At 38.7% G+C, this 22,031-nt stretch overlaps 1 protein-coding gene across 1 annotated transcript in view; it reads right to left on the bottom strand.

Annotated features, from left to right (window-relative positions):
* Nucleotides 1-22,031, bottom strand: part of COL19A1 (collagen type XIX alpha 1 chain) — a gene marked incomplete in the record, with an annotated part of 3,251,042 nt that overhangs the window by 376,146 nt on the left and 2,852,865 nt on the right.

The raw sequence follows: 22,031 nt of genomic DNA, 5'->3' as shown, positions 1-22,031 counted from the left end.
TGTGCCTACTGTTGTAAGAAAGTCCTTTCAATACTGCACAGTTTATAAACAAAGGAATACTGTCTAATTCTAGGGTTGTCATTGTCCTCCTCTACTCAGCCCTCGTTAGGCCAGTCATTGAATATAAAGCCCCCTTTGGCATGTATGTGTTCAGACGCATGCAACAACTGCAATACTCACTGAGATACCTTACTAAAAGGATACAGTGCCTAAACCACATGTCTTACATAGACAAACTCAAAGCCCTGTCACTATACTTGGTATCCTACAGACTGCTAAGAGCTGACCTGTGTCTGCCATATAAGGCATCATCTGATCCATTACTTATACATTTACCACACATCAGCAAGTGAAATGGCACAAGAAATACTCAGTCTAGGGATCTAAACCTTTTCTGCAACATTAACAGAACAGTTTGGAGGGACAGGTGTATTTTACAGAGATACCACTGCTATGGCACAGACTCCCCATTTACATAGAACAAAGTTCATACCTGTCCATTTTGAAGCCTGACTTAGATTCAAGGATGGGAAACAGAAAATTTACACTAAGACTGACCCTGTACTATTACTTGAGAGATGCAGTTCCTAAATGCATTATTCCCATATTTGGGTTCCCTCAAATTATATATGGTATGATGCCAGTTATTATCATTTGGGGTAATACATAATTATTGATCATGGGATGGGTAAGGCCAGTCTTTATCCAAATGGCATAGGTTATTTTGGGCACAAAAAGGGAAACTGGCTAAGCTTTAAAATGGCTCAGAAGGGTATCTTTCCTAGTACTTATCTATGAACCTATGAACAGGATAACATACCAGGCTGTATTCTTATCAGTGCTGAGTATGTAGTAGCCAAGCTTCTATTTCAACTGTTTGGCTTTAGCCTATTGACAGGGATTGTGCCTAACACCTGTAGTCACTGAGAATACCCTGCACAAGGATGGTCCCTTTGCAGACCCAAGTAATTATAGATCAATCAACTTCTGCAGCCATATATGCTAAGTAATGGAGTGTATCATAGCGGAACTCATTTATGCAGACACTGGAAACTTAACTGATCTATACTCTACTCAGTGTGGTTGTGTGAAGGGCAATTTTTGATTCCTGAGCCTAATAAACCTCAAGAAAAAGATTACTGATTCTGTAGACATGTCTTTGACACAACCCCCCATGCTGCCAGTCTTCATTATTGAAAAGCTAGACAAGCTTAATGTAAACTCTTATACTGTCTGTTGGATTGCAAATTGCCTGTAAAACAGATTCCAAGCTGTGAAAGCTGCTGGTACCACTGCTTAAAATTGTAATTGCATGGTATTATAGAGATCAGTGTTGGGCTCTCTTCTGTTTGGCATTTATTTTGCAGACATCTAAGCCAATATCCCAGAAGTACATTGATCAGGTTTGCTGCTGAATACAAGCTGAGCACTGCTGGAATATGAACACACCTGATGCATCAAAAGCAGCCTCAAGTTAATGCAAAAAAATCTCAGCTAAGTAGCTTTTGCCATAAAAGACCTGTGAACGTGTGTGGACCACTTTCTCTCATTTGATCAGTATGTTTCCAACATAATCTGGAAATGTTTCAGTTGGCCCAATCAGTGTCCTCCTATCCACCCAAATGCATTCACACACACACACACACGCACACACACACACACACACACACACACACACTAAAGATAACCCGGCTCTGCCTCCTTACTGCTACCTTCCAGCTGCCTACTGCTACCTTCTAGGCAGTCCCTTTAAGATCTCTTTAAACTTCCAGGCAATCCCCTTAAGATCTCTTTAAGATCCAAACAAGTCATTCTACCACTATGTAGGAGTGAGAGCTTGTTCAGTCTGTCAAAGGAGGAGTATCTTTGTGCAGTGGCCCAGCCCAAAAAGTTCCACTGCTATCCTACTCTATATCTTTGTTTGATATATGTGTAGATTACACGAATTAGAAATTAGGTTGTCCGCAAGTGGCTTTGTGAGTGCAGGACTCTCTGAGCTGGTAGTTGCAGTTATGTGGCATATGGAATGCTTCTCTATACTTCAGAAAAGTAAAGTTGTGTACACTTACCATAAATGTAGGTGTTCAAGTGTAAATGTTTTTTGCCCCCGATGTCAGGTGCCCCCAAAAAGGTAGCAAAAAAAAAAAAAAAAAAATATATATATATATATATATATACACACATGCATCAATATAAACTTTACCTTCATCTACAAGCAAATACGCCACATAAGTTGTAGAAGATAGAGAAGGAAAGATAAAATCCAGAATGACAGGGGGATGGCAGGAGGGTAACCTGGACTGCAACAGTGAATACACTCAAACATTTACATTTATGGTTAATGTACACAACTGTACTATGTTCTTCGTGTTTCACTGTTGCAGTCATTACATTTGGGTAGAATCCCAAAGCTATGGTTGGGTGGCCAGAGCTAAACAGCCTTAGGAGTGGCTATAAGGCCCTGCAGAACTGCAGTGGCAAAGCCTGCCCTGGATTTAGAGTAGAGAGGCAAATGATAATGCTTTGTAAATGTGTGAACAGAACTCCAAGTAGCAGCCTCTAGAATGTCTTTGGTTGGTACTCCCCTGTGAAAGGCTGCTGAAGTAGCTGCAGCTTTGGTGGAATGAGACCTAATGCCCTTGGGCCCAGGTTTACCATGGTGTAAGTTGCAGAAACAGATGCAGTGACTTATCCACTTTGAAATTGTCTGCTTTGAAATAGCCTTGCCTTCTGATCCTGCAGCATATGTCACTAGTAATTGCTCAGTTTTTCTTAGAGCTTTAGTCCTGCTCAAGTAGAATCTTAGCTGTCTGTGTATGTCCAAGGAATACAGAATTCTCTCACCCTTGTTCTGCAGATTTGGATAAAAGGTTGGCAGATGAATTGTTTGGTTAAGAGCTACACTGGAAACCACCTTAGGCATAAAAGTAGGATTTGTCCTCAGAGACACCCTGTCTGGGCAAAATATGATAAAAGGCTCTACAGCTATGAGGGCCTGTAGCTCTGAAACTCTTCTTGCTGAAGTAATTGCTAGTAGCAGAGCTGTTTTCCATGATGAGAACTTTATATCAGTGGTAGCAGCTGGTTCAAATGGAGGCAGGATGAGCTTTTCCAACACATAATTGAGGTCCGATGCAGGCAATGGTGATCTTCTAGGAGGCCTTAAATGTTTTGCTCCACTAAGATACTGCTTTAGTAAAGGATGAGAAAAGATTGGTGGCTCTGTATTGTAATGAGCTGAAATGGCAGAGGCATGGATTTTAATTGATGAGAAAGAAAGGCCTTTGTCAAGCATCTCAGTTAAGTATTACAATATCTGAGGAATATTTGGTTCTGCTGTATCAGCTCCTTGTGCTTGATTCCAAGCACAGAATCCCTTCCATTTGTCAGCATAAGATTTTCTAGTACTAGGCCTTCCGGCTTCCAAAATGACATCCATCACAGCTTTACTGAGAGGTGTTGTTTGTATGACTACATGATTAGCCATGCTGCCAGGTTCAGAGTCTGTAGTTGATTGTGCAGGATCTGATTGTTTTGCTGAGACAGTAATGGTGGTCTTTGAGGCAAGGTCCAAGCTGGGTAGTGAGACAAGTTCCTTAGGATTGGGTACCAGTATTGGCAGGGCCAGTCCAGGGCAATTAATATCATCTTTAGCTTCTCTTGTCTGACTTTTAGGACGACCTTGGGGAGAAGAGGCAGAGGAGGAAAGGTGTAAACTGATAGGTTTTTCAAACTGAAGGATAGGGCGTACACTTTCCATCCTTGTCTGTGATAAGTCCTTGTGCAGAATCTTTTCAATTGATAATTTTGAGGAGAGGCAAATAGATCTAGGTCTGGGCTCCACATTTCTCTGTTACCATGCTGAAGATTTGTGGATTTAGTTTCCACTTGTGAGGATCCATAAGGTTTCTGCTTAAATTGTCTGCCAGAGTGTTTTGTTTTCCTGGCAGGAATTGAGCTTGAAGATGTATTTGGTAGGTCAAAGCTGTGTCCCACAGTGCCATGGCTAATCTGCAAAGGGGGTATGAGTGTGTGCCCCCTTGCTTGTTTATATACCACATGACTGTGGTGTTGTCCATCTTTATCAGTAGTTGTCCTGGATGAAGTAAGTCCTTGAAAGCTGTTAGGGCATTTTGAACAGCTAGCATCCCTTTCTGGTTGATATGTAGATGCATTTGTTTTGGTGTCCATGTGCCCTGAATGCATCTTCCTGCCATGTGGGCCCCCCAGGCATAATCTGATACATCTGTTGTTAAGGTTTGGCTGGCAGGGGATAGAGTGAAGGGCCAGCCCATGTTTTGGTGACATGCCTTTGCCCACCATAGGAACTCCTGTTGCAGGCAGGGAATGAGAGGAATCATTGTTTCCAGACTGTGGGAATGTTGACTCCATAAACCTTTTAGGTACCACTGAGGTTTCCTCATATACAGTCTTGCATATGGAATCAGTAGGATGCAGGATGCCATGAAGCCCAGAGCCTGCAGAATTTGTCTTGCAGAAGACTGGGTTTTTGTTGCCATCAGCTTGAAGTAAGTAGTCAGTTGCCTTTGTTTGTCTGGCATGAGGTAAGCCATCTGGGCCGTTGTATTCAAGCTTGCACCCAGGAATGTTATCTTTTGAGAGGGTACAAGTTGTGATTTATTTTTGTTTATTGTGTACCCTAGGCATGATAGAAGCCTTTTCACAAATGCCAGGTGTTGAAGAAGAGCATCCTTGTTCTCTGCTTGAATGAGACAGTCATCCAAGTAAGGATATATTTGTATACTTCTTTGTCTGCAAAATACAATTACTGGTGCCAGGTACTTTGTAAAGATCCTGGATGCAGTAAATAAGCCAGTGCAGAAAATTGGTAATGCATTAAGCCAGCCTTGAATCTGAGGTATCTTCTGCATGATTGTCTTATTGAGACATGCAGGTATGCCTCTTTTAGGTCTAAAGTCACCAACCAAGCATTCTTGCCCAGCATGGGCAGAAGCTGCTGCAAAGTCAGCATTTTGAATTTTGGAATGTCCAGGTATGTGTTCAAAATCGATAAATCCAGTATTGGCTACCAGGCCTTGTCCTTTCTGGGTACCAAAAACAGCCTTGAGTAAAACCTTGTCCTTTTTCCTGTTCTGGTACTGTTTGAATGGCCCCCATATCCATGAGGGACGTAACCTGTTTCTGTGCCTCTGCCTTTTGATTTTTTGGCAGATCTGGCCAGTCATTTGCCATTAGCAGAGTGTGGAAATGGAATCTGTATCCCTGTGATACGATGTTTAGTACCCACTTGTCCTGGGTTATTAACTGCCAATTTTGAGCAAAAAGTGCTAATTTTCCTCCTGTGGGTGCTGCCAAAAGATAAGTGCTTGGTGTAGGCAGAGGGAGGTTTGCGCTTTATCTCCTCCAGATTTGGAGGTGGAAGCACCCCATTACTTTGACCTGTATGAGTCTTGCGCCTGGTATCTGGAACCCTTAGGGTGTCTGGATTTGCCCCTTTGAGCTCTTTCTGACACAGGAAAGGACCATTATTTGTAGGCCAGTGTCTATTAAATCTTGGTGGCTGCACTTGTAAGAAGTCTTTAACAGTTGCATAGACTTAGCTTTGTCTTCCATTTTCTTTAAAACCTCTTCTGCCTTAATACCAAACAGAGAATTATGCTGTAAAGGTGCATCTAGCAATTTAGCTTTAACATGATCAGGCAGATTTTGTTCTTTTAACCAGGCATGCCTCCTAATCACAGATCCAGTAACTGCGGCCCTGCAGAAGGCCTCTAAGGAATCAAAACCACATTGCAAAGTATGCTTTCCAACTTGTTCAGCTGCATGCAATAATTACTGCAATTCATTATTTTCTGCACATTCTGAAATCAACATCATTTGTTGTTGGTACTTAAGCATATGGAATTGACAGTTTAAGGCCCTGATTGCCAAGGTTGCAGATGTATCAACCTTTTTTCCCATCTGTCCAGTGCTCTTGAATCTCTGTCAGAGGGGGTAGGAGTTTTTGCTGTTGAGGCCTTAACTCCCTTTGGACCCTGTGAAATAGTTTCAGGATCAGCAGCAGGGTTTCTAAATAAAAATTTATGTGAGTCAGGGACCCTGTAATATCTGTCAGGCATACTGGGAGCTGGAGGTAAGGAGTCAGAGGTCAAGCTTGACTCCGAAAACACATCATCCACAATGTCTAACACAGGGGGAATGGCTAAAGGCCTGTGCTGAGGGAGAAGAAGGAAATCCCTGAGCCTCTTTTTTTGATTCTGAGAAGTCTTGACTCTCCCAGTGAAAATGCTCTCTCAAAGTATGCAAGGTTTCTCCAAATGAATAATCCTCAGGAGGAGATGCAGATGGAATAGACTCAGAATCCTCATAGGGAGGTATAGATAATTCCTGCTCAGAAGAAATAGAAACCTGATCTGAAGATTCATAATCAGTGTCTTGCCTAGGCCTTTTATCTGGAGTGGGATGGGTACCCCTGATCATGGTAATAAGGTCTTCAGCCATTTTGATCATCTGTTTTTTAGGCATAGGGGCCTGTGCATGTGGCTCATGCATTGGTTTTTTTAGTTTTAGAAATTGCTTTTGTCTTTGATTTTGCAGCTGTCATCGGTTTGATATACAAATGTTGAGGTCTGAGTACATCCTCAGAAGTGAGTGCCTGCTCAGCGACTCTGGACCCATCCGAGGGAGATACATCCATTGGTCCAATACCCTGAGTATCTTGCAGCATGCCGGACTCCACATGGGTGTCGGCAGAGGCAAGCGACTCAAAAGCAGCAGGTATCAGGGGCTGCGAAAGTGCCTCACTGAGTACCGGTGAACTGGCAACTGGCTTATGAGAAGCTTCGTCGTTGGTTTTGGATCTCGGCTGCCTTTCTCTTTCCTTTTCTTTGCATTTTTTATGTACTCTGGTAGTCGGATTGCTATCCGACGACATTTCTGGGTAGTTAAATCTGTTTCCAAAATACTTTGGTTCAAAAATATACCGACGCTTAATAGTGCATTGGTTAAATCTTGCACAAATCTGACAGCCAGGCACATTGTGATCAGGGCCTAGGCAAGGAATACAGTATAAATGGAAATCCTTATGAGGTATTTGCTTCCCATGAGTAATACAATTATTAACATTTTCGGACATCGGTAAAAAGCAAGAAAAAAGTTTCCCCGATGAGGTACTTAGCTTTAGTGAAGACTTCGGTTCTGAAACTCAGACTCGAATATTTCAGTAGTCGGCCAACTGGCACTTGCGAAATGCTTCTGCTTCGGGCACCACAGAGCAAGAAACACTAAAGAAAATGGCGTCGGCTGCATGTTTTATACCCCTGATGACCTGACATCATGGAAGAGGAGACAGCAAACAACGCAGGACCCAAGACTTTGGAATTCAGGCCGACTGAGGGCAACCTGCCAGCAAATTACCCAAATGTAATGACTGCAACAGTGAAACATGAAGAACATCCTGTTATTTCATGGACATGGTTTTCACTTATGGATCCAGTGAAATTTCATCTTTTTGAATTGACTGTCACTATTCACTTAGATTGAAGGATGCTAGGTTTGAGGTTTTCACTACAGGAAGAAACTTAATATGTGTTTGTGCTTCAGATGTTTTCGGTAAATAACCACACACAGTCTTTCATCACTGAATTTCATTAAGGGTCTACTGTGTTTGGTGGTCCATAATTTTATATAGTCTTGGTATGTTTTTTTTTTTTCAATCATCGATAAGGGTTCTAAATTTTATTCATCCCTGCATAGTACAAGCAGTTGCATTTAAAGTACTTGAATGCCAACACAGAAATTTATACTTAGTCACAAGGTGTAATGTTTTTAGTCCTGTTATACTTGTATTGTTAGATGGAAGTAATTAGTAGGATTGTAGAATATTTGTATCCTTAATACTAATAAATCATTCAAATGGCAAATAAAGTAGTACAACATTTACCATTCAGTAAATTAAATAAATGTTTTTCAGAAAACAAATGAGCTTGAAGCATAGGAACACTTTTGCCAGTGGGGAACAGAAGACCGAACAATTACTTTCTGAAATATTGCAGCACCAGAACTTTTGACTTTATTAATTTGTTTAAAGTCTTTAATGATGCATTCAAGTCTATAAATTCAACCACCCACTAACTGTAATGACTTGTTTTACTCTTTTTATGAACTCCTCAGCATTAGTGTGACTGTAAAATATCCTATAATACAATCAAGACAAAGGATAAAAAGGTTATACAGAAATATGAATTCTTACCAACCAGGCAATGCCAGTTTATGAAAGATGATGTAAAACATAAATGAGGTCCATCACAAATTGAAACTAACAGAGCAGTCTACATGGAAGTGGCTGACCATGAGGTTCATGCTCAGGAATGGTACTTCCAGCAAGATGTTTTCATTAAGCAACTTTAATCTTTATTAAAGTTGGATGGCACTGAAATGAGAGGAAGGCACTCTAACCTTAGAACCTCTGGATTACTCAAGAGCATGGATGATGGTAATTCATCTACATTCCTTTTTCGTCCTTTTGATGCGATGTTAAACCAAGGTCCTATCTGTTTTATTTGGTAGCTCAGATCAAGGTAAAAGATCCCATCTATCGAAAAGAGTAGGAAAGTTCCTTTCTGACCTGGCCAAATTTCCCCAGTAATATAAATACCACCTTGTATCTCCCATGAAATGAGGCCATTAGACTAGTGGGACTAATCCAGTCAACGAATGATAACTAAATAAGTAAATAAATAAACACACACACACACACACACACACACACACACACACACACACACACAAGTAAGTAAGTAAATTGTAAATTCCAGATACTCTAAAACAGGATTTTGTCTGCCTACAAATCAAGTGGCCACATAAAGCACTCTTGCCAAAACACTCTTTTATTGACAGTAAGCTTTTTACTTAAAAATCAACAAAAAAAAAAAAAACTGATCATCAAGGCAGCCGGATTCTAAGGACCTGATGATTTGGCACATGGCCAAAATTTCTTTAACAAAATCATTCTTAACTTGTAACATTACAGAGAAGAAAACTAAAACACCTTTTTTCCAGTTCTGGTACAAGGCTGGTTTATTTAGGTATTCCTACACCTTAAGGATAGACACCAAAATTGGAATCAAACTGTTAAAAGATCTACACATGGCACATAATGATTTCTGATGCAGGAATTTTGCCAGGAGAATCTGAAATAGATTTGGAGGACTGCCAGCTCATAGATCATTTAGAGAATGTAGCCACCTCATCATATTAAGTCTGCATCTGTTAAAAATCCAAGAAGACCACTAGGGGAGCTAGTGAGCTCTTAAGTCAGTCAGCACATATTATAGTGCTTTATCACATAGCACATTACCTTCTTCTTCTGGCTTTTCCCAGTTAGGGGTCACCACAGTGAATCACCTGTCCACTCATGATTGGCGGTAAAGTTTTACAGTGTCGAGTTGCCAGCCCAGCAGCCGACCTTCCTCGGAAGGCACACACACACACACACACCTAGGGCCAATTTAGTGTGTCCAATCCACCTACAGCATGTCTTTGGGATGAAACCGGAGCACACAGAGGAAACCCACATGACCACAGGGAGGACATGGAGACTCCACACAGGTGGCACCCCAGCTGAGGATCAAACCGGAGAACCTCTTGCTGTGAGGCAACAACACTAACCGCTGCACCACCGCGGCTGCCCATCACAAAGCACATTGCCAAACAGACTAAATTCAAGCAAATGAATACTGCCCACTGTTCTAAATGATCCATGCAAATTGTTATCATGACAGTCTGTAATGCAGTGAGCAACCTTACTCATATCTGCTTTTTTCTTTCTTTTTTAATGGTTATTTACTTGATCAATAAAGCTGTGATAATTTATATTCCTAAATCTAAAAAGGCAATTGACGTCCAATACTAAGCAGAATAGATGGTCTTCATGCATTTTTTACTGATGCTGGGATACACACATATATCTGTAAATTTAATAGTCACCTTAGGTTGGGTGCAGTATCTGAATGACTGGAAATAGGTTTTGCCTAGAAACTGCTTAACTGCTATTCGAGTTTACCCCTCCACATTTAGGAAATGTTGAAACTCATTGTATTTGATCTGAATGGGGTACTTGGAGTCCACAGCCTAGAGATTCAAACTCTTGTTTAAATATATTTCTCCGGCTCATTTTTTTACTTTGTTAATAATTTTAGCTCACATTTTAATTTGCTGCTACATGATAAGAGTTGCATAGACATTTATCCTTTTTATGTTGCTATTTTAGGACGTAGCCCTTTTCTCTATATTTCCATAAAGTTTACTCCTCATCTCCCTGTACTTATTTCATTCTGTGGATCTGCACCTCCCACAGGCCTTATAACTGAGGTCTTGGTTTTCTAACTTAACTATGTCATTTTCCTTAAGAAATTATGTTTATAAGTAGGCTCATAGATTCATAGGTAAGTACTACAATGGCCGCCCTTTAAGTCTATTTTTAGCTCAGCCACTTTCCCTTTTTGTACTCAGAATAGTCTATTCCATTTAGTTATAGATTGGTCTTACCCATCCGAAGGTCAATATATTACCCCTAATGAGAATAAGTGGGATCATATCACAGATAATTTGAGGGCCCCTGATGCATGGGATAAAACATTTGAGCCGCCTCTGTCCATTAGCAGTACATGGTCCAGGAGTAAATTTTCTATTTCCTATACATAGATCTATATTGTTCTTGAATATGGGCACTGATGAACTTTGTTTTATGTGGATGGGGAGTTCTCTGTGAGATAAACCTGTCCATATAAATGATTCTGTCGATGTTGCAGAAGAGGTTTAGATCCCTAGACTAAGTATTTATGATGCCATTTAATTTTCTGATGAGCAGTAAATCCATCAGTAATGAGTCGGAAAATGCCTTGTATGCCAGACACAGATCACATCTTAGAAGTCTGTAAGATGCCAAGTATAGTGACAGGGCTTTGAGTTGGCCATATTGGACATGTTAGGCCTTGTAGCCTTTTAGTAAGGTATCTCTGTGGGCATTCCAGTTATTGCATGTGTCTGGACAGATACATGCCAAAGGGGGCATTATATTCAATGATTGGCCTAATGAAGGCTTATTTATTTATTTGCTTTTGTTTCCCAGGGAAGTCTGTCTGGGAACAGAAATTCCCATTTTCAGTGGAGGCCTGGAGAGAAAAGCTCTGAAAAGAAGGCTAGAAATACATTTTTGACAATTTAAAATAAAAATGGTCAAAAACATTTTTTATTTATGTATTTATTTTGACATTTGTTGACCAGATTAGTCCAACTAGACAGAAGCCCTTTTTCAACAGAGAACTGGGGAGAAAAGCTGTAGTAATGTTATAGAAATAGTCACAACAATAACATCATATGACAAGTACAATTTATGGAAAAGCAACAGTTAATTACATTCTGTTGTGTCAAAGACAAAAAAGTACAATACAAGCTGGCACAAGTGTAACATAACTTTGTGGCTAGATTTAAATGTACGCTTTATATTTAGTCCTTTGCCATGGGTTTTAGGATTTCACAGAGGGAGAACAGTAAGAGCTAAAAAAGCGATTGTGAGTAAAGCAGTATTACTGTAGTTACATAGTTATATGTGAACTTTTTTGAGAATGAGGAAGCAGATAGAGGGTTAGTAGAAGCTCTACTGGTAGGGGTGGTGGATGGAAAGAATGTATTATGTTGAGTCGAGGCATATGTAAGTACTAGCATTAAGCATGAGTAGTTCTAAGGATTTTCTAGTACTAGGTGTAGTTCTTAGGGATGCAGGCAGTTTGTTCCAGGAGTTGACCATGGAGTAACTATAAAACTGTTTGCCTATGTTTTTTTTGGTTTGTGAATTTCCAGGAGATGTTGGTCAGAGCTTTGCAGGGTACAGTTGGGGGTGTACAGAGTTAAAAGGGAAGAGAGAGCTGGGCAGGAGGTAAGTTTGTATAGGACAGAGTGAGCTAAGTGCAGTTGTGGGAGGAAGAATTGTTGTTGGAATTCTAGCCATTGAAGGTTTTTTATAGATTGCAGTGGTGAGAGTGATAGAGTAGGTTAGCTGCATGTCTTGCAATCTTGTACATGAGCTTGGTCAGAACATTGGTTTGAGGGTTTGTTAGGATTGGGGCAGTGTAGAGTAGGCTAGGTAGCAGCTTGTAGCAGCTAGGCTTTTGCTAGAGAAACTTTAGAAAATATGTATAAAGAATTTCAAAGTAAAAGGTCAAAGACATTATTTACAAAGCACATCAGATTAATATGTATTTGCATTTGAAGTGGAACAGCTGTAACCATGGATATGTATGAGTAATACAGATACCTGTATTGAAGTGGGAGTTGTGGTAATATACCCTTTAGGAGATAATAGTAACTTATAGACATAACAATGCTAGCTGTGGACATTAGCATCAAGAAGTGTTCATGCAGGACTAGCTACAAGTGGTTACAAACGATTAGACTACATACATTTTTACAAGTCCATCTTCATTGTTTGTTACTAAGGTTGAAACACTTTGCTATTCCGGGAGAAATACAGGTAAGTGTTGCTACAGGCAAAGGATGTCTGTGCTAGCCTGATGAAGAACAAGAGCACAGTCAGGTGTCCTTGAGATAGTTTTTTAGTTGACCTTTAAATGTGGGCAGGTTATTGAATGTTAATGGTGGAGGTAGTGAGTTCCATAGTTTGGGAATGTGAATGAAATAAATAGCTTTCCTTGTGAAATTATTAGTTTTGTGAGTGGAAAGAAAGGCTTTGATTGTTGAATACAGGCTTCTGGGAAGTAGGCAGGTTTGCAGGACACATTTTTAAGATGGACCTGTTAGATTTATGTACAAGACTATGAGCAATAGCTAGCTGTGAGTAGCTGACGTGATGAGACAAGGCAGTTAAAGTCTTTGAGGCCAGTGCAGTGATGGCTTCTATAATGGAGGATACATGCAAAACTGGCAATTTTGTTCTAGTATAGATGTAGATTGGAGATTTATAAGTATGGGGGGGGCATAAAATAATGTTGGTAGTAGCTAAGTGGATGCTGTCATTTTTCTACTAGGTTCAGTGGGGTAATGTTTTATTTGATACAATGTTTCAAGTTTTTGATGTGTCCTTTTTGTTTTCTTTATGTATATGCAAACCAAATTTTGGCTTTTTTTCTGTAGTATCACCTAGCAACTTAGTATGTCTAACCCTTTGAATCAGTAGTGGTGTTTGAGTGAGATTTAAGGGTAATGAGAAGGATTTTTTAAATTTTTTTAGGCTTTAGCAGAAGTTTGGAACTGACTTGGCCAAGGTTAAATAGAAAAGAAGGACTCTTGTGTAACTGTTTGGAGAGTTTACCAGCTACATTAATGAAGGCTGAGTCACCTGTGTACTGAATGAGGGATGCAGGCATGAAGGATTTGTGGTGGTCTTTTATGAAGATATTAAATAGTAGGGGTCACATAGAAAAAGATGAAATTATAAGTTGTATACAGTAGATAGCAGTTAGAAATTGTGCTGGAAGTTTGTTTATAAAACAAGAGCATTTGACCCTTTCTGTTACATGCAGTTTTTGGTGAACTTGAATTCAAGATATACAATAAGATCTTTTACTCTGGTTGGTAGAAATTCCCACAGTATAGGCACAGGAATAGTAATGCTGTGATTTCTCTAGCAGAATTTGTTGAAAAGAATGCATATCAAGTGAACATTGGAGGCTGCAGATTTAAGGAGGTAAAGTTTCTGTTTAGTTTTAAGTCTTCCAGTGAAAAATGAGGTATGCGTTAGCAGTTTTCAGAATAAACCAGCATGATATCAGAAAACATCTCTTTGCAAAGGTGCAAATTAGCATTTTGAGAAAACTAAGCAGTTGTATTCTTTACTGAGGGCAAGTCTGATGATCGAACAAATTCCATTGGTGGTAATTTGTATTTATATTTTCTAGAAGCTATTGCAATCTGGTCATGTTGCAGGAGAAGGATATCATTACCAATTGCAAATCTACTCTCATCGGAGAGGAACTGAGCACTACTTGCTTAGAATACTCATTAATTTATTTTAGACTCTGTTCTAAGAAAATGAAAGCTAAGCTGTGATTGTGGCATATTAACACTAAGTAGACATTTCAAGTTGATTACAATATGCAAGTTGTCTGACATGACTTTAAGCTTTTTCGGATCAGCAAGTAGAACTTATTAGTTTTCTTAGTCTTAATTAATTCCAAAATGTCTAGCCAGTTGGCAATTTGGGTGAGTTCTTTCTCAGGCTGCTTTTTACAAGAGTGGGGAAGATGCTGGGGTCTATATTAGGAAGTTGAATGTTGAAAAGAGTGAACGTTCTTACACTGACCCCTAACAACTGAAACCACAGAATGTCGAATGGCAGGAACAGCGATTTTTTTTCCCAGGAAAAAAATTGCTGGGCCATTGCGGGGCTTTGCCGTTTCCTCCACTGTGGTGAGATCTTGGAGTTGGTATATTTAAGTTTATTTTGTCCGTGGATTTGTCTTTTTTTTTTTTTTTTTTTGGAGCAGAGATTTTTTTTCCCTGGGGGATCGCTTTTCCGTATGTTCGATATTGTGTGGTTTAGGTCTTTAGGTGTCGATATAACAGCGTTCGCTCTTTTCAACATTCGACTTCGACAGACTCGAAAGGATGACCTATGCAGTACCATGCCATCTTTGTAGAGAATTGTTTTGGTCAGCTGCATTTCATTTCAGATCCCTGGCTGCCCTCACAGCTCCAACTCTCCAAGGTGCCATTTAATTATGTGGGTGTACTTTAATCAGGTTCCTTCATCTGGTGTTTTTTTTTCCCTTGGACAGGAAGGTCTCCTTGCCATGAGACTATAAATACCTTATCATGTTGAGTAGACGAGCATAAAAGGGAGACAATCATACTGTGGTCATCTTGGTTTTTCTTTTAAGCCCTATCTGTCTTGATGTGCTAGGTTGATGTACCTAAGTGGACATTAATGGTACCATGAAGGAAACGCCCCCATCTATATGCTGGTATGTTTGTCTTTGCCTAGTGCCTACCTAACAACTGCAATGCTGGCTGTTGTCACAACCCTGCTATCACCATTTGTGCTAGTGAGATTTGCCTAATGCTCTCATCTTGACAACATACCCTTATGAACAGAACAGTTGTGCAAGTAGTGCCTTGTCATTCTTCACCCCAATCCCCTGTGATAGCTGCAACAAGTGCATAAGCTTCTAGCTGAATTCAAGTCACCTGGTGTGTAGTCAGGGCAATAGCCTTCTATAGCAATGGAAGTGACATCCATAGAAATTAAGGAACATTTTATATAGCTGTTCAAAAGATGGCTAATGAATGATGAGATAAGGAAGGAGAGTATGATACCTTGTGAAGCACCTTATTTTGGGCATTGTTCTGTTTTATTCACACTTTGGTGCACAGATACTGAGGCTAATGTATATGGGCAGATAACAGTCTTAACTCATAAAGCTACTCCAATACCTTTTGTAAGAAACAGCCACATACTCTAACATGAGACAATCAAACTTTCCTTTCCAACCTCCTCTATACCTCCCAGAAATTGAAAGAAGAGGATAAAGACAATGTATCTGTACCAGACTCTTTAAAATACAAAATATTATTAAGTCAGTAGAAGAGGTGAGTCTCTAGATGATTGTGGTATTCCACGAGAAGATTAATGACTGCATATTTTGTCAATAGCTTATCTATTAATCACAAACTTATTGAATTACAGATGTTGACAAAAAAGGTCCATCAACAAACCAACAAGTAAACATACTATATTTTGACTTAATGGGCAAATCATCAACATAGCGCAAATAAATGCTCACTGACACACTGTAGTCATACAAAACAAAGTGCTTTATCAGAGCAGGAAGACATCTGCACCCTCAATATAGGAAGCTGTGTCACCCACACACCACATTTACATATACTGATTTTGAGATCATGCTATCACCAATAAAGGGGTATAATAAATCTGATCACTGCACAGAAACCTGATCTCCTAAATTTGTGATCATGGCAGAACTTGACTAATATGGCCAGTTGATCAGAAGGGCTCTCGGGCGTTGAGTCATACAACTCCTGATTATGGCTTCACCAGAGTTTTACAATTATATTTATAAAGCCATGCTGACATATCTAGTCTCAGTCATTCATACTGTTCAGGAAGAGCATATTATTTACTTATCTTTCAAATATGCTGCAACAAATGTTGGACTAAACTGAAAGAATCTATACATATAACTGTCCTCCTAGTCACCAATATTTTTCCTCATTCTTCTTCGTCTTCATCTTCTTTTGGCTGTTCCCGTTAGGGGTTGCCACAGATGATCATCTGTTTCCATTTCTTCCTGTCCTCTGCATCTTGCTCTGTCACACCAACCACCTGCATGTCCTCTCACCACATCCATAAACCTTATCTTAGGCCTTCCTCTTTTCCTGTTACCTGGCAGCTCCATCCTTAGCATCTTTTTCCCAATATACTCTGCATCCCTCCTCAGCACATGTCCAAACCAATGCAATCTTGCCTCTCTGGCTTTGTGTCCAAACCTTCCAACCTGGGCTGACCCTCTAATATACTTATTCCTAATCCTGTCCGCCCTCGTCACACCCACTGCAAATCTTAACATCTTTAACTCTGCCACATCCAGCTCTGACTCCTGCCTTTTTGTCAATGCCACTGTCTCCAACCCATATAACATAGCTGGTATCACTACCCTCTTGTAGACCTTGCCTTTCACTCTTACTGGTACTCGTCTGTCACAAAATCACTCCTGACACTCTGCTCCACCCACTCCATCCTGCCTGTACTCTCTTCTTCAACTCTCTTCCACACTCACCATTACTCTGAACTGTTGATCCCAAGTACTTAAACTCATCCGCCTTCACCACCTCTACTCCCTGCATCCTCACCATTCCTCTATCCTCCCTCTCATTCACACGTATATATTTACTTTTCCTCATTATGAAGTGCAAAAAAATGTATGGGAGTTTTTGGCTCCTAAAATATAACTACTCTCACTAAACGTAGACATTTAAATAGCAGTGGGTTTACTAAATATAGACGCACATTAGAAAATAATAAGAGGACTCTTCTACAAGCAGATTTTGCCTGGACTCTGAGTTTATCTTGTTTTTAATTCTAAAACTTGATGCTGAAAAGGTTAAGAAACTTAATTGGGACTAATTATTTGAAACTTTAATAACAGATTTTCACTACCAGTATATGAGGCTTACAAACACTTTATTTGGATTACTTACATTGATTAAACTGACCATCATATTACTCCTTCTGTAGACAAAGGCATGTGTCACAGTTGCCTTCTGTTATCTTTTATACATGTCCTAGCTATTGAGCCATTTGTGGTACTATTAACGAATAATACATTGATTACAAGTATTTCATATAAATTCTAGTAAATATAAACAAACAAACAAAATAAAACATTTTGTAGATCATCTAACACTGTTGTTTACTCATCTTAACAAATATTTTGCACCAGTTTGGCAATATTTCAATAAGTAAACTAGGCTTCATTGGTTAATTTCAGATCCTAACAAGACTAGTGTAAAGCTTTTATTGTTCAGTGGAAGACACCCTGTATTAGATATTTAGGAGTATATACTGAAACTTTTTACATAAAGGCAGTTCACCTTAATTTTTGAATGATCCTAAATTAAATGCAAAACTATACTTCTCACTGGTTGAAGCTATTCATTCCACTTCAGTAAAGGTTACTGATAGAGCAGATTACCTTATTCCCTAAGCCACTGTTTATTATTTCAGTGATTTGATCTGGTTCTTTAAAAATAATCTAGTCATATATATTTCAATGGAATTATTCATTCAATTTTGTTGCTGTCTAAAACCAGATAAAAGTAGAATTACAGTTGGCCCTTAAATTAAAGGTGGTTTGGGGATAACAAATAATGGAAGATTACAGTAGGGCAATCAGGTAATTAAATTCTAAACCTGGACTCCTTAACAACTGACGCATTATTCATGTCATGAAAGACTACTGAGCTTTACTTTTTTCCCCTAGTAACATGGAATTTAGCCTTCTATGGCACATAAAAGTTCAAATGCACCACATCCCAGATAACTCTGAGTTGAAAAATCAAGCTTTATTCTTTGTAGACAGGTAGCAATTGAAAAAAAGTATAGTTTGTAGTTGGATTCAGTTTGTAATTAAGATATTTTTGGAGAAGAAAACTATAAATCTTTTTAAAAAATAATCCTTCCCATCTTAATCCAGTTTCTATAAATAATCTTGCAGGCATGCAACTTGTTTCTTGAACTAAATGTTTTCATCTGTACAATTAACATTATTATTAACCTGTACTGTACTTAATCTGTCTCACAGCAAGAGGTTCTCCCATTCGATTCTTGGCTGGAGTGTGGGGAGTGCCTTCTGTGTGGAGTCTGCATGTCCTCTCCGCGGTTGGGTGGGCATTTGAAAGACATGCGTAAATGGGCGCACCTTCGTTGAAGATTGAACGTCGAGCTGGCACCTCGGCGTTCGTCAAAATCTACTGCCAATCATTAGCGGACCGGAGTTCCGCTGTGGCGACCCCTAACTGGGAAAAGCCGAAAGACAACAACATTAACCTGTACTTCAGCAGATTACATTATCTATTTTAATTATCTAACACTGTTAATATATACTGTTACTGGGTGATTTGTTTTTTTTTTCTGATATTTTTTTTTTTATTAAGATCAAAACTAAAACATACAACTGTTATAAAATAAGTGATAAGATTTTTTGATACAATAGATAAAAATAGAAAATATTGATACAAAAGCAAGAATAAACATAACTATTTACAAAATGTTCACTACCTATGGATGAAGTTTGCTATTTAAATTTTAAAAAAATGAAACTAGAATAATTTTACTGGTTTACCAGTAGATCATTTATACTTTTCCAATAATTGTAAGTTGTGTTCCCTGATGATCTAGCTCTAACTGTCATCATTTCAAATTTAGAGACTTCTGTGAGAAGATCTTTAAAGTTTTGAAAAGAAGGGATTTGAGAGGATTTCCAATTTTTAGTGATTTCTTTCCTAGCAATGGATAGAACAGACCACATAATTGAATATTTTTTTGAATTTACACAATTTGGGACTGGAGTGTTAAATAAAATAAGTGATTTATTGATTGAAAAATTATCTGTAAAGATAGCTTGTAGGAAGTTATTGATGTCATCCCAAAATGTCTTTAATCATAAAATATGTGTGCCCAATCCACATTAATAACTTTCTTACATCTCCAGCATAAAATGTTTTCTTTAGATATCTTGTTGACTTTAAACGGAGTAAGAAATGATCTGTTCAAAAACCTCCAAGTAAAAATTCTCCATTTATGTGAGTATGTAGTTTTACGAGCTGATTGGAGTATACATAATTTATCAATATCTAAAGGATAAGCATTATTAATGGTAATAAAAGATTTCCAATAATTTTCTGAATGAATATCTAAGTCTGATTTTATTGATTTGTATATGTGAGAGAGACTAATTTTATTAGAGTCATTCTGTTGAATGAGAACCATTAAATACTGTATTAGCCTGAGGAGTATTGTTTTAGTTGTAGAAGGAGTAAGATTGAGCTTATCATTGATATATTTTCTAGCTTCTTGTAAGTCAAGCCAAGAGGATGAATCAAAAGTATTCTCTTCAATAAGAATGTTAAGTGATTTTAACTCGTTATTATTCATCATTTGAAACCAAACTAGTAAATGTTTTTGTTTAAATAAATACGTTTTATGATAATCTGTAGTGAAGATGATATTATGAGTATAAGCTATAGGGAAAATAAGAAATATCCGGTATTCATATAATCTGTGTCTAAGAATAAAGTTTTTGAAAGATTTCAAAATTAAAATTATGTAGATAGATCTATATAATTGAATGTAATGATATGAAAAAGAATTCTTTCAATCTCCAAATAAAAGTATTATTTATTAAGTTTAACATATTAATTTCCAAATTATTATTAGGATTTTGAGATAAACAAAGAATATAATCTTTCCATTTAGCTGAATGTTTACTATCTATAAGAAGAGTAATAGTTTTAATTATGGATTAAGTAGCATAAAATTCTAGATTAGGGAAAGCAATACCACCATTATCCCAGTTGAACATTTGGATAGATAACACAGTTCTAGGTTTAATTGGATGCCAGAGGAACTTATTATTGAGAGAATTAAACTTTTTAATTACTATATGGGTAGGCAGTATAGATAGAGACTGTATTATATACAAGATTTGAGGAAGTAAGACCATCTTTATAAGTGACAACTTTTCTTTCATTGAGAATCTTATTTTTAACTATGAGCTTGTTAGAGATTCTATTATTTGAATACTTTTGTTGAAATTTATTTTTAATGTATCTTTTAAGTTATTAGAAATAATTATACCTAGATATGTCATTTGTTGAGTTTGAGGTATATATTTCTTAAAATTATCTTGAATGTTGAATTTTTTTGACCAACTAAAATAATTTGTGTTTTATTATAATTAAATCTAAGACCTGAGTTTTTCTGAAACTTGTCCATATTAATAAATAACTCTGTCAAGGTAGGATTTTTACCCCCCCAAAGTAATCAAGATGTCATCCACAAATAGTTGTATTTTTGGTGTTTCTTTAAAACCCAAATCATAACCTTTAATGTTAGTATTATCCCTGATCAGATTAGCCCATGGTTCCATAATTAAGGTGAATAAAAGGGGAGATAACGGACAGCCTTGTTTGGTTCCTTTTTCAAAAGGTATAAATGCAGTTTGGGACAAACTAAGTTGTCCCGGTCCCACCCGTAAGGGAGTAAAGTGGTGTGGGGAAGATAGAGTGGTAGAAAGGAAGGTAAGGGTTGCAGTTGGTTAGGATAGTGGGTTTGTGGGTTTGTGGTGGTGAAAGGGTTAAGGAGAGAGGGAGATGTAAAAAGAAGTGAGGTAGGAGTAGGTGGGACTTCTGACAGTACTAAGGGTTTGGGATTAGAGGAAGTAGGCACATTTGGTGTGAGTTGGAGGAGTGATAACTAGCTTATGTCCAGATGACCTGTAGGTATCATAGATGAAGGTAGGCCTTGGATGGTGGGGAGAGAAGGGGTTAGGTGGTCTGGGTCAGTTCCCCCTTTGGTGTTTCTAGGGATTAGGTAAAAGGGGGGGTTGGAGTCTGGGAAGATAGTTTGAGCTTATTGATAGGAAAGGGTGATACAGTATGGCCCGGGGAGTGGATCATAAATAAAAAAAAAAAAAAAAAAATATATATATATATATATATATATATATATATATATATATATATATATATATAGATATATATACACACATATATATATATATATATATATATATATATATATATATATATATATATATATATATATAGAATAATGTAGCTTTAGAAGTGGATGGGAATAGTGCTAGGCTTACCTGGGTGGGTGAAGTTTTCCTTGCAAGTGTCATCCACCGGTCTCCTGGGGATTTGTCAGGCCTTGTTGGTGGGGCCATGTGGTTGTGGGACATCCGTGGGGGGAGGCTGGGCCTGTCCTTAGCTCCATCGGGTAGCAGGCCATCGGTGTCATGTGGTAAGACGTTCCCTCGGTGGTCGTGGTAGGTAAAGGGGGGTCCATCGGTAATCTGGTCCCGGTTAGGTTGGGGGGTAGCAGTAGAGCACCCCCCTCATGCTCCCTGGTGGGTTCGTGGGCCAGTGGTGTTCATTCCCGGGGTAGATGTTCTCCCAGTGGTCGTGGGTGGCTGTTTTTGTTGGGGTATAGTGGCAGATCAGCTCCCCAGTGGTTCAGAATGTTCCCAGCCCAATTTCATTGGTGGTAGTGGCGACGTTTGCGGTTTGCACTTCCTGGGGGGTTCGTGGGTCCTCCTGCTCTCTGGTTCCCCTTCAGGATGGCGTTGCAGTTGTCCTGGTGTCCCTCGGTCCATAGTAGCTTTTCCCTGGTGGGTTCGTGGGTCCAGCATGTTCCCAGCTCCATTTTCATTGGTGGTAGTGGTGGTTTGCGCTCCCTGGGGGGTTCATGGCTGTCCGTTCGCCCTTCAGTTCCCCTTCAGAATGGTGTC

The sequence above is a fragment of the Protopterus annectens genome, chromosome 2.part2 (genome assembly GCF_019279795.1).
Source record: "Protopterus annectens isolate FY-2018-M chromosome 2.part2, PAN1.0, whole genome shotgun sequence".
Classification (NCBI taxonomy): Eukaryota; Metazoa; Chordata; order Ceratodontiformes; family Protopteridae; genus Protopterus; species Protopterus annectens.
The sequence above is the reverse complement of the archived record's forward strand: the minus strand, read 5'-3'. Positions and strand labels throughout refer to the sequence as shown.